The sequence below is a fragment of the Ziziphus jujuba genome, chromosome 11 (assembly GCF_031755915.1).
Source record: "Ziziphus jujuba cultivar Dongzao chromosome 11, ASM3175591v1".
NCBI lineage: Eukaryota > Viridiplantae > Streptophyta > Magnoliopsida > Rosales > Rhamnaceae > Ziziphus > Ziziphus jujuba.
The window spans coordinates 28,137,428-28,148,158 of record NC_083389.1 but is presented as its reverse complement, the minus strand read 5'-3'; the positions used below and the strand labels follow the sequence as shown (position 1 = coordinate 28,148,158).

Genomic DNA, 10,731 nt, shown 5'->3' with positions numbered 1-10,731 from the left:
CTGATCAATTTGAATTTTATCGTTGATGACAAAAATCGAGTCACATCCGGTCCACCATCCCTCGTTCCATGTAAGCGGTGGTCCAGAAAGAGTTGGAATCAGGTGCTTCTAATTTCTTCAACCACTATACTCTCCAGCAGTCAAAATGTGAAACGTGTCACTGTGAAACCACATCCACTCATAGGCAACAGACCAGAGGTAGAGGTGCAATACGTGATCTTTACCCTTTATTTCTTTCATATCCTCTTATGAAGATTTACTAGTTTCCAATTTTTTGTTTTTTTGGTAATTTCCCAGTTTCCAAATTTAGACATCCGATAAAATATCTTTAGATATAAACTACTTGGTTTGAAACCAATATATGTATACACATGTGTATATATAATGTGTATATATATATATATACACCTCCCATCCAAAATTGGTCTTCAATAATGATACAAACACCTTATAGTTTTAGCATCAATAAAGTCATATATTTCCCATACTATATGACATGCATAGTAGAATGCCATGAAATACATACTAACATTAATAAAATTATTAAAATATTTATGATAATAATAATATATATATATATATATATATGTTATATGTCTTCAGAAAGGAAAAATATATATATATATATATATATATATATGTATGTATATAGTGTATCTGTATGTATAGCTTACAGAAGCTGCTTGGATGCTCCTTTCCAGCCTTTTTACGTTGCATCCACTTTGAAATTTGAATATACCGTCTATCGATGGATTCTTTTGCATTTGCTTTTCCCTTTTGCTTAGCTTTTATTGTTTATTTAACCATTAGCTTTAGAAATGTTTTTTTTTTTTTTCTTTATTTGCTATTCTGGTCTGACGGTGATGTTCTTTCTTTCTGTTTTGACCCAATTTTACATCAGCATCAACCAAATCTACTGTTTCCCTTCTCTCAACAACACTTTCCAGGCTTATGTATTTGGAGCTTTCTTTACAAACCGTTCCCTGCGTCCTCGTTTTCCCAAGGTAAAAGCTTCAACATGAGCAAAAGGGTAACTTTTGTTTGTTTGTTTGTCTGTTTGTAGCTTAATCATCCAATGCCATTCTCATTTTGAATATATCTTGTTATTTCTTCTTCTGGGTTTGTTAGCTTGCTACATCCAGGACCAATGATGTAATATACTGTTGAGCATTTCCATTCTGGTGTTGTCCTTTCTTTAGCAAAAATTTTGGATCTCGTATTTTGTTTAATCGACATTGTATTTCATATGTGAAATGTGAAATTTATATTTATTTCTGTACTGATTTTACCACACCTCTACTATATATATTTTTAAAATAGATTTTATGCTGTAGATTTCCTCGATACCTGCATTTGCATAACTTGTAAGAGTCGGGTTGCTGTGACAGCTGTGTCTTTATTTTCAGCTTGGTATTTTCGTCTGTGACTTGGGTATTCAAGTAGGCGAAACCATGGAAGAGACTTTTGTGCCATTTCGTGAACTAAGGAATGATCTTCAAGGGAGGTTGATGTGTTACAAGCAAGACTGAATTGGTGGATTCAAATCAGGCTTCAGGTAATATCTTTCTTCTTTTCTAGAAAAAATTAATTAACCATATTTTTATTGTATCATAAGATTCTGAGTTTCAAATGTAGTTATATCACACTTCACTGTACCCGTACTGGATTTTTGTTCAGAGCATGATATTAGCTTGGTTCTTTTTAATTCTATTATCAGGATTTTGGCCCCCACCACATTTATATTTTTTGCATCCACAGTTCCAGTCATTTCATTTGGAGAACAATTGGATAGAAATACACGTACTTTTACTAGGAATTTTTCTGAACTTTGTCTATTCAGTGCCTCACGATATTTAGGTTCTGATGGAAATGCCACTATGATATTGACTGGCTTTAGGACATAATTCTATAATACATGGAACTGCCAGCATTTGAAAGTTTCTGTGGAATACACTCAATCATAGGAGGTCAGCTTTTGCTGATTCTTGGAGTTGCAGAGCCAACTGTGATTATGTATACGTTTGTGTTTGATTTTGCTAGAGATTGACTGGATTTGGGATCCAAGCTCTTTTTTAGCATGGACTGGATGGTATATTATTTTTGTTTCTTTCATCAAACAGAACTGTATTCTGCACATTTGTATTATGATCCCAATTTTAACAATGAATAAATTTCCCTAATGATATATTATTTGGATTTACAGCGTATGTGTATGGACAGCTGCATTGTTGTTCCTCCTGGCTATCTTAGGAGCTTGTTCCATAATAAACAGGTTCACTCGTCTTGCAGGGGAGTTATTTGGGCTTCTTATTGCAATTCTCTTCATGTAGGAAGCAATCAAAGTATAAGCCTTCTTTCTCTATATATCCTGTGTCATATTTTTGGCGTGGGATATAGTTTGTTCAGCAAATGCTTCTTTACTTCTTTAGTTAATTATGTTTCAAATTATGTTTGATTTGGCTGGATATCTGGAGTCACTAAAATACTAAAATTTACTGCTGTTGTTCTTAACTTGTCCTGACAGAAAGAATCTATCTGCTTTTTTCATTTTCTTTGGTTTTTTATTCTACTTTTGAATTGTGTTTTCTAGGGACTTGTTGATGAATTTCGTATACCTCAAAGAGAAAACCCAAAATCAATTCAGTTTCAACCTTCATGGAGATTTGCAAATGGGATGTTTGCTTTGGTTCTGTCATTTGGTCTTCTGCTAACTTCATTAAGAAGTAGAAAAGAAAGATCTTGGCGGTATGTATCTGGTGAGTTTTTATGTTTTATTTTTTCTCTTATCTTTACAAAATCTTGATTCATAACTTTAGTATACAAGTGCTACAAGTATTGATCCAGATATTTTTTTAAAGCATCACAAATTAGTAGTGTCATTCAAATTATATGGTCATAAAAGTAGGCATCGTTATGGGACTAAACCTTACTTTCTCACAGGGTCACTAAGAGGTGTTCCTTTGATGGTTTTGGTCTGGACAGCTGTTTCCTATATACCAGCTGGAACTGTTCCAAAAGGAATTCCCAGGCGTCTCTTTAGTCTGAATCCATGGTCCCCAGAAGCATATGATGGACTGTCATTAAGGCATGGCTATGTATATGCTGTATGTCTTAGAGATTTTAATTCAAACAGGAGGTTACTAATGAGATTTTCTAAAACTACAGGACATGCTAAATGTGTTGATTCTCTACGTAATTGGAGCTTTCATTCCAGCTACAATGATTGCAGTGCTATACTATTTTGACCTCAGTGTAGCTTCCCAACTCGCTCAGCAGAAAGAATTAAATCTGAGAAAACCACCTTCATTCCATTATGATTTACTTCTTTTGGGTTTCATGGTATGTAATTGCCTTCTTGGACACAATTCCCTTCTCTGGTTTCTCATTTCTCTGACTTTTTTTAACTTTCTATTACTTGCCTTTACTTTTAGAGGTAATTTTTGCACGCCAGGTAATATTATGCGGTCTTATCAGTATCCCTCCATCCAATGGTCGAATGGTGTAATTCCTCAATCTCCTATGCATACTAAAACCCTGGCCACACTTAAGCATCAGGTAGGCGTACAAACTACAACCAAAGGAGCTTTCCCCTGCTTGAGTGGCTCACCCTCATTCTCCATGTTGTGACTGGTGATTCTGAGTCTATTACCAATTCAATATATCATACACCCAGTGAAAACGTTTGGAGCCTGCACTATGGGGTTGAGTAACCTGCTTCAATCTACAATGGTAGGAGGATGTGTTGCTGCAATGCCTTTCCTCAAAAAGATTCCAACCTCCGTACTATGGGGTTATTTGGCTTTTATGGGGATCGAAAGCTTACCGGGTAACCAATTCTGGGAAAGGATTTTATTGCTCTTCACAGCTCCAACAAGAAGATAGAAGTAGATTCTCTATTATTATTCTCTTATCTTCTTGTGAATGTTCACTTCTCATTTATTCATGTTGAAACTAACTAAAACTGCATTCATTTTCTTGTTCAGAGTACTTGAGGAATGCCATGCCACTTTCATTGAAACTCTACCTTTCAAAACAATCGCACTTTTCACAAGTTTTCTAACTGCTTACTTGCTTGTTTGCTTTGGGATTGCATGGGTTCCTATTGCTGCTGTTCTTTTCCCATTGATGATCATGCTTCTGGTTCCTGTGAGACAATGCATTTTGCCAAAGTTTTTCAAAGGGTGCACCTTCAATATCTAGATGCTGCAGAGTATGAAGAGACCACTGCTTTATCATTCAGCCTCGCAACGGTAAGTAACCAAATAACCCACTGATTTTCTCGTCAATATACTGTATATTTGCATTACTGTTTTGAGGGAGAAAATCAAATCTTTACAAAATATCTTTGTGATAGATTTTGTGAATGACTTTTGGCATAAACAACAAAGAAAAAAATGTGACTCAGAAACTTGTATACTTCTTGGTGTTTGATCTCAGGAAGGGGAGTTAGGCAGGACAGCCTCCTTTGCATCTAATGGAGAGATCTTGGATTTGATGAGTACTCGAAGCCGGGGTGAGATCTGATGCATGTGCAGTCTCAAGTTGACTAGCTCCACTGCAACACCATGCAAGGAATTTGCAAATATACAAAGCCCATGTTTCTCGGATAAGGTATATAGTCTCTGTGTAAGTGAACTAAAAGGCGAACTAAGTCCTCGACTTGGTGGAAAAGGTCCATCTAGTCCAAGGACAGGAGAAGCAAGACCATCCAATTTAGGGAAAAGTGGATAGAACTTAGAAACTCGGACATGAATAGTAACAAATATCACTTGGAATCATTATGAACATGAAGGAAGTCTGCATTAGATTTTCTTATCTTAATTTCTGTTGTGGGGTAATATTGTTGTAAGTTTTTCATTTGCAAAATGCATTCATGACTCATAAGAGATGTTTAAGCACAATTTCTATCAACATTCATACTGGATATGTTATAGCAAAGAAGTCTTTACTCGCTATTGATTATTTAATCAGTTGGACGGCTACTTCAATTGTCTTAATTATCAAAAGGCTGATTTTTATTAATGCCATTTTCAATGAAGAGAGTAAAAATGTTCATGCAATTGTTTAAACATGTACCTCTAGTTTTCTTTCAAAATAGGATTGTTCACTCTTCCTGCTTGTGATCTGCTTTCTATATATTCCTTCTCATGTAGACACTATCCCATTGATCATACTCCCTTTTCTGATCCAGGGTACACAAAATGAAAATTTGCCTTATGTGTATTGTATGCCTACCTATGGATACAAACAATCTCCATACAACCTATACAATCCTTACATACCCGGTGCTATGATAGGAGTTGATGGCCCATTTGTAGGGGCACAACAGTACTACTCGGTTCCCCCTTAGCAAAATGCTGTATCTTCACCTCCTTATATCCCTGTTGTTGTTCAACCAGATAGCGTCCCTAATAGTTCGCCTGACTCACTGTTTGATACTGGAACCTCAATTAGTAGATCTGATGCAAGAGGGCTCAAGTATAACCTTAATTCAGCTGCTGCAGCCTTTCGTAACTCGCCTAAAACTGCTTCAAATCAGAAAGATGCCTTGACAACGATGACTGAAGGGCCAAGACCTGCTGTTGGATCACGCAAGCAAGCTGCAACCTATGGAAGTGTGCCTTCTGCTGGTTTTTCCACTCCAGCTTCAGCTCATGCTCTTCAGGTATAATTGTATTTGTTGTTAAGTTTTAACATTTATCTCAGTAGGTATTTATACTAACAGCGTTTCAGTTTCTAAATTTTGTACCATACACTTGTTTTTTTCCCCATTTTTTCTGTTTTATGTGGAAGAAATGCACATAGCCTATCGTGGCGGCATTACGGGTCTGTTAGGATGTACTCTTAATGCTCCAGGAGGTTTTGTTATCACAATGGATTCACCTAAGAATAACCGCTAAAAATAACTGAGTTTAATATGATAAGTTTGTTAGCTTTTACTGTTTAACTTTTTTTCCCCTCCCCTCTCTCTCTCTCTCTCTCCCGCGCTCCCTTATAGTCTTAGATTTATTAAAGGCTCAAGCTATTGGTTCTCTATTTTTGGCCTGTTTAAAAGATCACTTTGATAGTTTTCACCCTGATTCTGTATTTTCAGGGTAGAAATTCATCTGGTTCTATTCAAGCTGCTGATAACCTTTCCGATGGGAAGGTTTTGTCTCATCATAACCAATTTAAAGTTGCTCTCCCTGCAAATAATGGGTTAACTGAATTTGGGTCAGGTGCTCATGGGTGGGCAGCAGGAGGTAAACTTCGACCAAAGATCCATGTTGGCAGAGGCCTGAGTGATATTAATGGTAGCCCAGATGCATTAAGCGAGCAGAATCGGGGGCCTAGAGTCAACAGATAAAAAAATGAGTTAGCTGTTAATGCCTACACTACCAAGGCAGGTCATACTAATGCACAGGGAAACATCATTATTCATACTGATCAATACAACAAGGATTATTATCCAGTTGAATATGCAGATGCAAAGTCTTTTGTGATAAAGTCGTACAGCGAGGATGATGTTCACAAGGGCATCAAGTATAATGTTTGGTCATCTACACCGCATGGCAACAAGAAACTAAATAATGCATATGAAGATGCTCAGAGAATAGCTGTGCAGGGAAACCTAGAGGCTGTCCTATCTTCCTGTTCTTTTCAGTAAGCTTATCTTCCTACCATTTTGACATTAGTTTAGAGCATTTTTTATTTTACATGGTTTTCTTATTTGTTCTTGTGAGATGCTGGTATTATATGTCGATGTGCAGGTTAATGTGAGCGGCCAATTTTGTGGTGTTGCGGAGATGACTGGTCCTGTTGACTTCAATAAGGATATGGATTTTTGGCAGCAAGATAAATGGAGTGGGAGTTTCCCTGTGAAGTGGCACATTGTTAAAGACGTTTCGAATGCTAGTTTAAGGCACATCATATTGGAGAACAATGAGAACAAGCCAGTTACTAATAGCAGAGATACACAAGGGGTATTGGAAGATTATATTGTTTTCGCATTTACTTGTATAAAATGTTTTGTATATGGCAGCGAGCTGTCAACTTGTTTCAAAATTTTAAAAATGCTTGTAATTGTTTGGTTAGGGATTATGTATGTCCACTTTATCCTCTGGCTTCCCAAATTCTGCCAAATGAAAGTTATCTCAGCAGCTTCTCTAGATTTATGCTAAATGATACTCCTTTCTTTGATGGGCGACTGTGTTGTCTTTTTGTCACGTAATGTGAATCCAATATGATTTCAAGTGGAACTGTGTTATGAGACTTTTGTATATGCAACAATTTGTCTGTTTGAATACAACGATTGCATATATTGTCGTAGCTTTCTCATCAAGTAATGTTGGACTTTGGCGAATGCTGACACTTTATCTAATTGAATTCTACAGTGGTGGCAGTCTTGGAATAGAAATGTATAATGTTCCAGAACATGGGAACAATGAGACTTACATGGTACTTTCCTTAGTAATTGCTTCAACATCCTTCTTGATATTTATTAATTTGATTCCTGTTTTGCTGTTCTGCTGAAACTCTATCTTCCTGTATTCTAGATTCAAGGTATGAAACAAACTTGCATTTGACAAGTCCCCTTGAACAAGTAGAAGCTATGTATAGTGAAGGAACCCCTGAGTTTGTTGTTGATCAGGGTTTGTATTATCCCACTGCCACCAACTATGGGTATTACTGTACAGGTGAATGCCAATGCTTGTTTTCCTTTTGGTTTGAGGAAGCTGATGCATGATTGTGTCTCATTTATATGTTATGTTGATTATGATTAGGAATTGAATCACCCAGTGAATGGGATTTTTGGTGTAGATGGTCCAGATGTTCAGTGTGTGGTAAGTCATCTTTCTCACACTTTTTTTTTTTTTTTTTTTAAATTTCATTTGCTTGACTTGCGCAAACCATTTCTTATTTATTAGTAATTTAGCATCTATTGTTGATCATATTCACTTTTCTGATCCAGGGTACACAAAATGAAAGCTTACCTTATGTATATTATACGCCTACCTATGGATACACACAATCTCCATACAACCCGTACAATCCTTAAATACCGGTGCTATGATAAGGAGTTGGTGGCCCATTTGTAGGGGGCACAACAGCACTACTCGGTTCCCCCTTACCAAAATGCTGTATCTTCACCTGCTTATATCCCTGTTTTTGTTCAACCAGATAATGTCCCTAATAGTTCGCCTGACTTACTGTTTGATACCGGAACCTCATTTAGTAGATCTGATGCAAGAGGGCTAAAGTACAACTTTAATTCAGCTTCTGGAGCCTTTCCTAACTCGACTAAAACTGCTTCAACTCAGAAAAATCCCTTGACAACGATGACTGAATGGCCAAGACCTACTATTGGACCAAGCAAGCAAGCTGCAACTTATGGAAGTTTGCCTTCTGCTAGTTTTTCCTCTCCAGCTTCAGCTCAATTCTCTTCCGGTATAGTTGTATGTTTTGTTTAGTTTTTAACATCTGAGTGGGTATTTATACCAAGGGAATTTCAGTTTCTAAATTTTGAACGTACGCTTGTTTTTTTCCCATTTTTTCTGCCTTATATGGAGGAAATGCACGTGGCTTATTGTGGCAGCATTACGGGTCTTTTAGGTTACAACTCTAATGCTCCTGGAGGTTTTGTTATCACAATGGATTCACCTAATAATAATTGCTGAAATAACTGAATTTAGTATGATAAGTTTGTTAGCTTTAACTGCTTAGCCTTTTTTTTTCCCCCTTCCCCCCTTCCCCCCTTTTCTCCTCTCTCTCTCTCTCTCCCTCTGTCCCCCCTTATATTCTTAGATTTATTAAACTATTGGGCTCAAGCTACTGGTTCTATATTTTTGGCCAGTTTGAAAGATCACTTTGATAGTTTTCAACCTGATTCCTCTATTTCGGGGTAGAAATTCATCTGGTTCTATTCGAGCTGCTGATAACATTTCTATTTCTTTTAGCAATTAAAAAAGAAAAAAATTCAATGTCACTTGTATTTTCTGAATTCGCCCAACAGAGAAAAAAAAAATTACAAAAATAATAATAATAAAAATAATAATAAAATGAGCCCTTTTCAGTGCCGTGCTGCAATGAAGTCCAAAATTTGATTCTGTCCCAGAGCCCAAACTGTCTAAAATTATCCTTCAAATGAATATGTACATATATATATATATATATACGTATATATTTTAGTGAAATTTATTCATCTTTCCAAATTAATATATAATTATATATACATGTACATATATATATATATATATTGCTTTCGAAGAATGCAGAATGTATCTATATCCTTACGTAGTTCATGTTTTTATAAAAAATCTCAAGCAAAATAACAATAATAATAACTGGGTTCGCATTGAGAAAAAAAAAAAAAAAAAAAAAAAAAAAAAAGGTTGGGTTTTTTTTTTTTTTGGGGGGGGGGGAGTGCATGCATGGGAGTGTGCACCGAAATATTTCCCAGCGAAAGGGACAGTGTAGCATGGAATTTCGAGAATGCCCCTTGGATAGCCGTAATACTCTTCATTCGTTATAACTAACTTTTTCACTCTGCATGCCTATGCCCCTACCCCTCTCAACTCTCTCTGCTATATGCCCCTGCCCCTCTCAAAACTCTCTCTGCTATATGCCCCTACCCTTCTCAGCTCTCCCTGCCAATAATAGATCGTCCGATCATATTAACTCCTCGAATATGTGTCGTCGGATCAGCTTTTCAACTCTCACAACGCTCTCCCTCTCTCTATAACAACTTTCTCATTTTCCCGATCTCTCCCTCACGAAAGTGCTGCAGATAAAACAATATAGCTTCTTTTTCCACACACACGCACGATACGAATAAGCCTATATACCCATCCCAAACCCAGGCCTTTATTCTAGATGGGACCCTATCATAACCGTCTCTCCAGAGTCCAGGCACTATATATATCACCCCCAGAAACCTCTCTCTTATTCCATGACATTTCTTTCACTCTCAACTCTCTCTCGATTTCCTCATCTCTCATCTCTCACTCACAGAATTCGTCATGAAATCCTCTGCAACCTCCTCGTCGGACCGTACTGCTTCCGGAACTTCATCGGCGGCATTTCAGAAAAAATCTCACGCTCCCTCTGTTTCTCCTTCGTCTTCTTCTGGTATATGATATAAAATGAATTTAATTTGTAATTTCTTTTTTTCTTGAATATTTAAGATATAGAAGAACCTTTCTTATTCTTTCTCACTCTGTTAAACAGTTGAAATGAAGAAGTTGACGACGAAATCCTCAGCCGGCCGTACGGTTTCTGGAAGAAGAACACTTCTAGGCTGGCATCTCAGAAGAAGAAACTTGATGTTTCGCCCGTTTCTCCGTCTTCTCCAGGTATATAACATAAACTGAGTTTAATTTATAATTTCTTTTCTTTTTTTTTCCCCTCGTATAAAACGATATTCTCTGTCTATCAGAAAGTTAAAAAGAAGAAGTTGACGAAGAAATCCTCAGCGAGCCGTACGGTTTCTGAAACTTCATCGGAGAAAAACTCAGATTCTGAAACTTCATTGGAGAAGAACTCTTCTTTTCTGAGTTCTGACGACGAGGAGGAGGCCAAGGGGAGTTCTGGCGAGGAGGAGGAGGCCAAATCATCGTCTGGTAATAGTAATTTTTTATATCTATTTTATATTATTTCTTTTTATTATTCTGTTCAATTTAATTTGATTATTGTTTATCCTTTTTTTTTAATCGTTTTTTATTTGCATAAACAAGTTATGTTTACGTTTATGTA

General features: G+C 36.7%; 1 long non-coding RNA gene and 1 pseudogene across 3 annotated transcripts; both read left to right on the top strand.

Moving 5' to 3' along the window:
- The first annotated feature begins 637 nt into the window (after window positions 1-637).
- On the top strand, window positions 638-3,083 carry LOC132799298 (uncharacterized). Of its 3 annotated transcripts, none has more exons than XR_009634691.1 (6): window positions 638-1,004; window positions 1,407-1,555; window positions 2,041-2,089; window positions 2,204-2,342; window positions 2,591-2,756; window positions 2,941-3,083. It is a non-coding gene; the product is annotated as an uncharacterized LOC132799298 (long non-coding RNA). The 3 variants fall into 3 exon arrangements; XR_009634689.1 differs by having other exon boundaries at window positions 640-1,004; window positions 1,898-2,089; XR_009634690.1 differs by lacking the exon at window positions 2,041-2,089 and having other exon boundaries at window positions 641-1,004.
- Window positions 3,084-3,168: 85 nt separating this feature from the next.
- On the top strand, window positions 3,169-8,674 carry LOC125420566 (YTH domain-containing protein ECT4-like; annotated as a pseudogene).
- The last annotated feature ends 2,057 nt before the right edge of the window (window positions 8,675-10,731 follow it).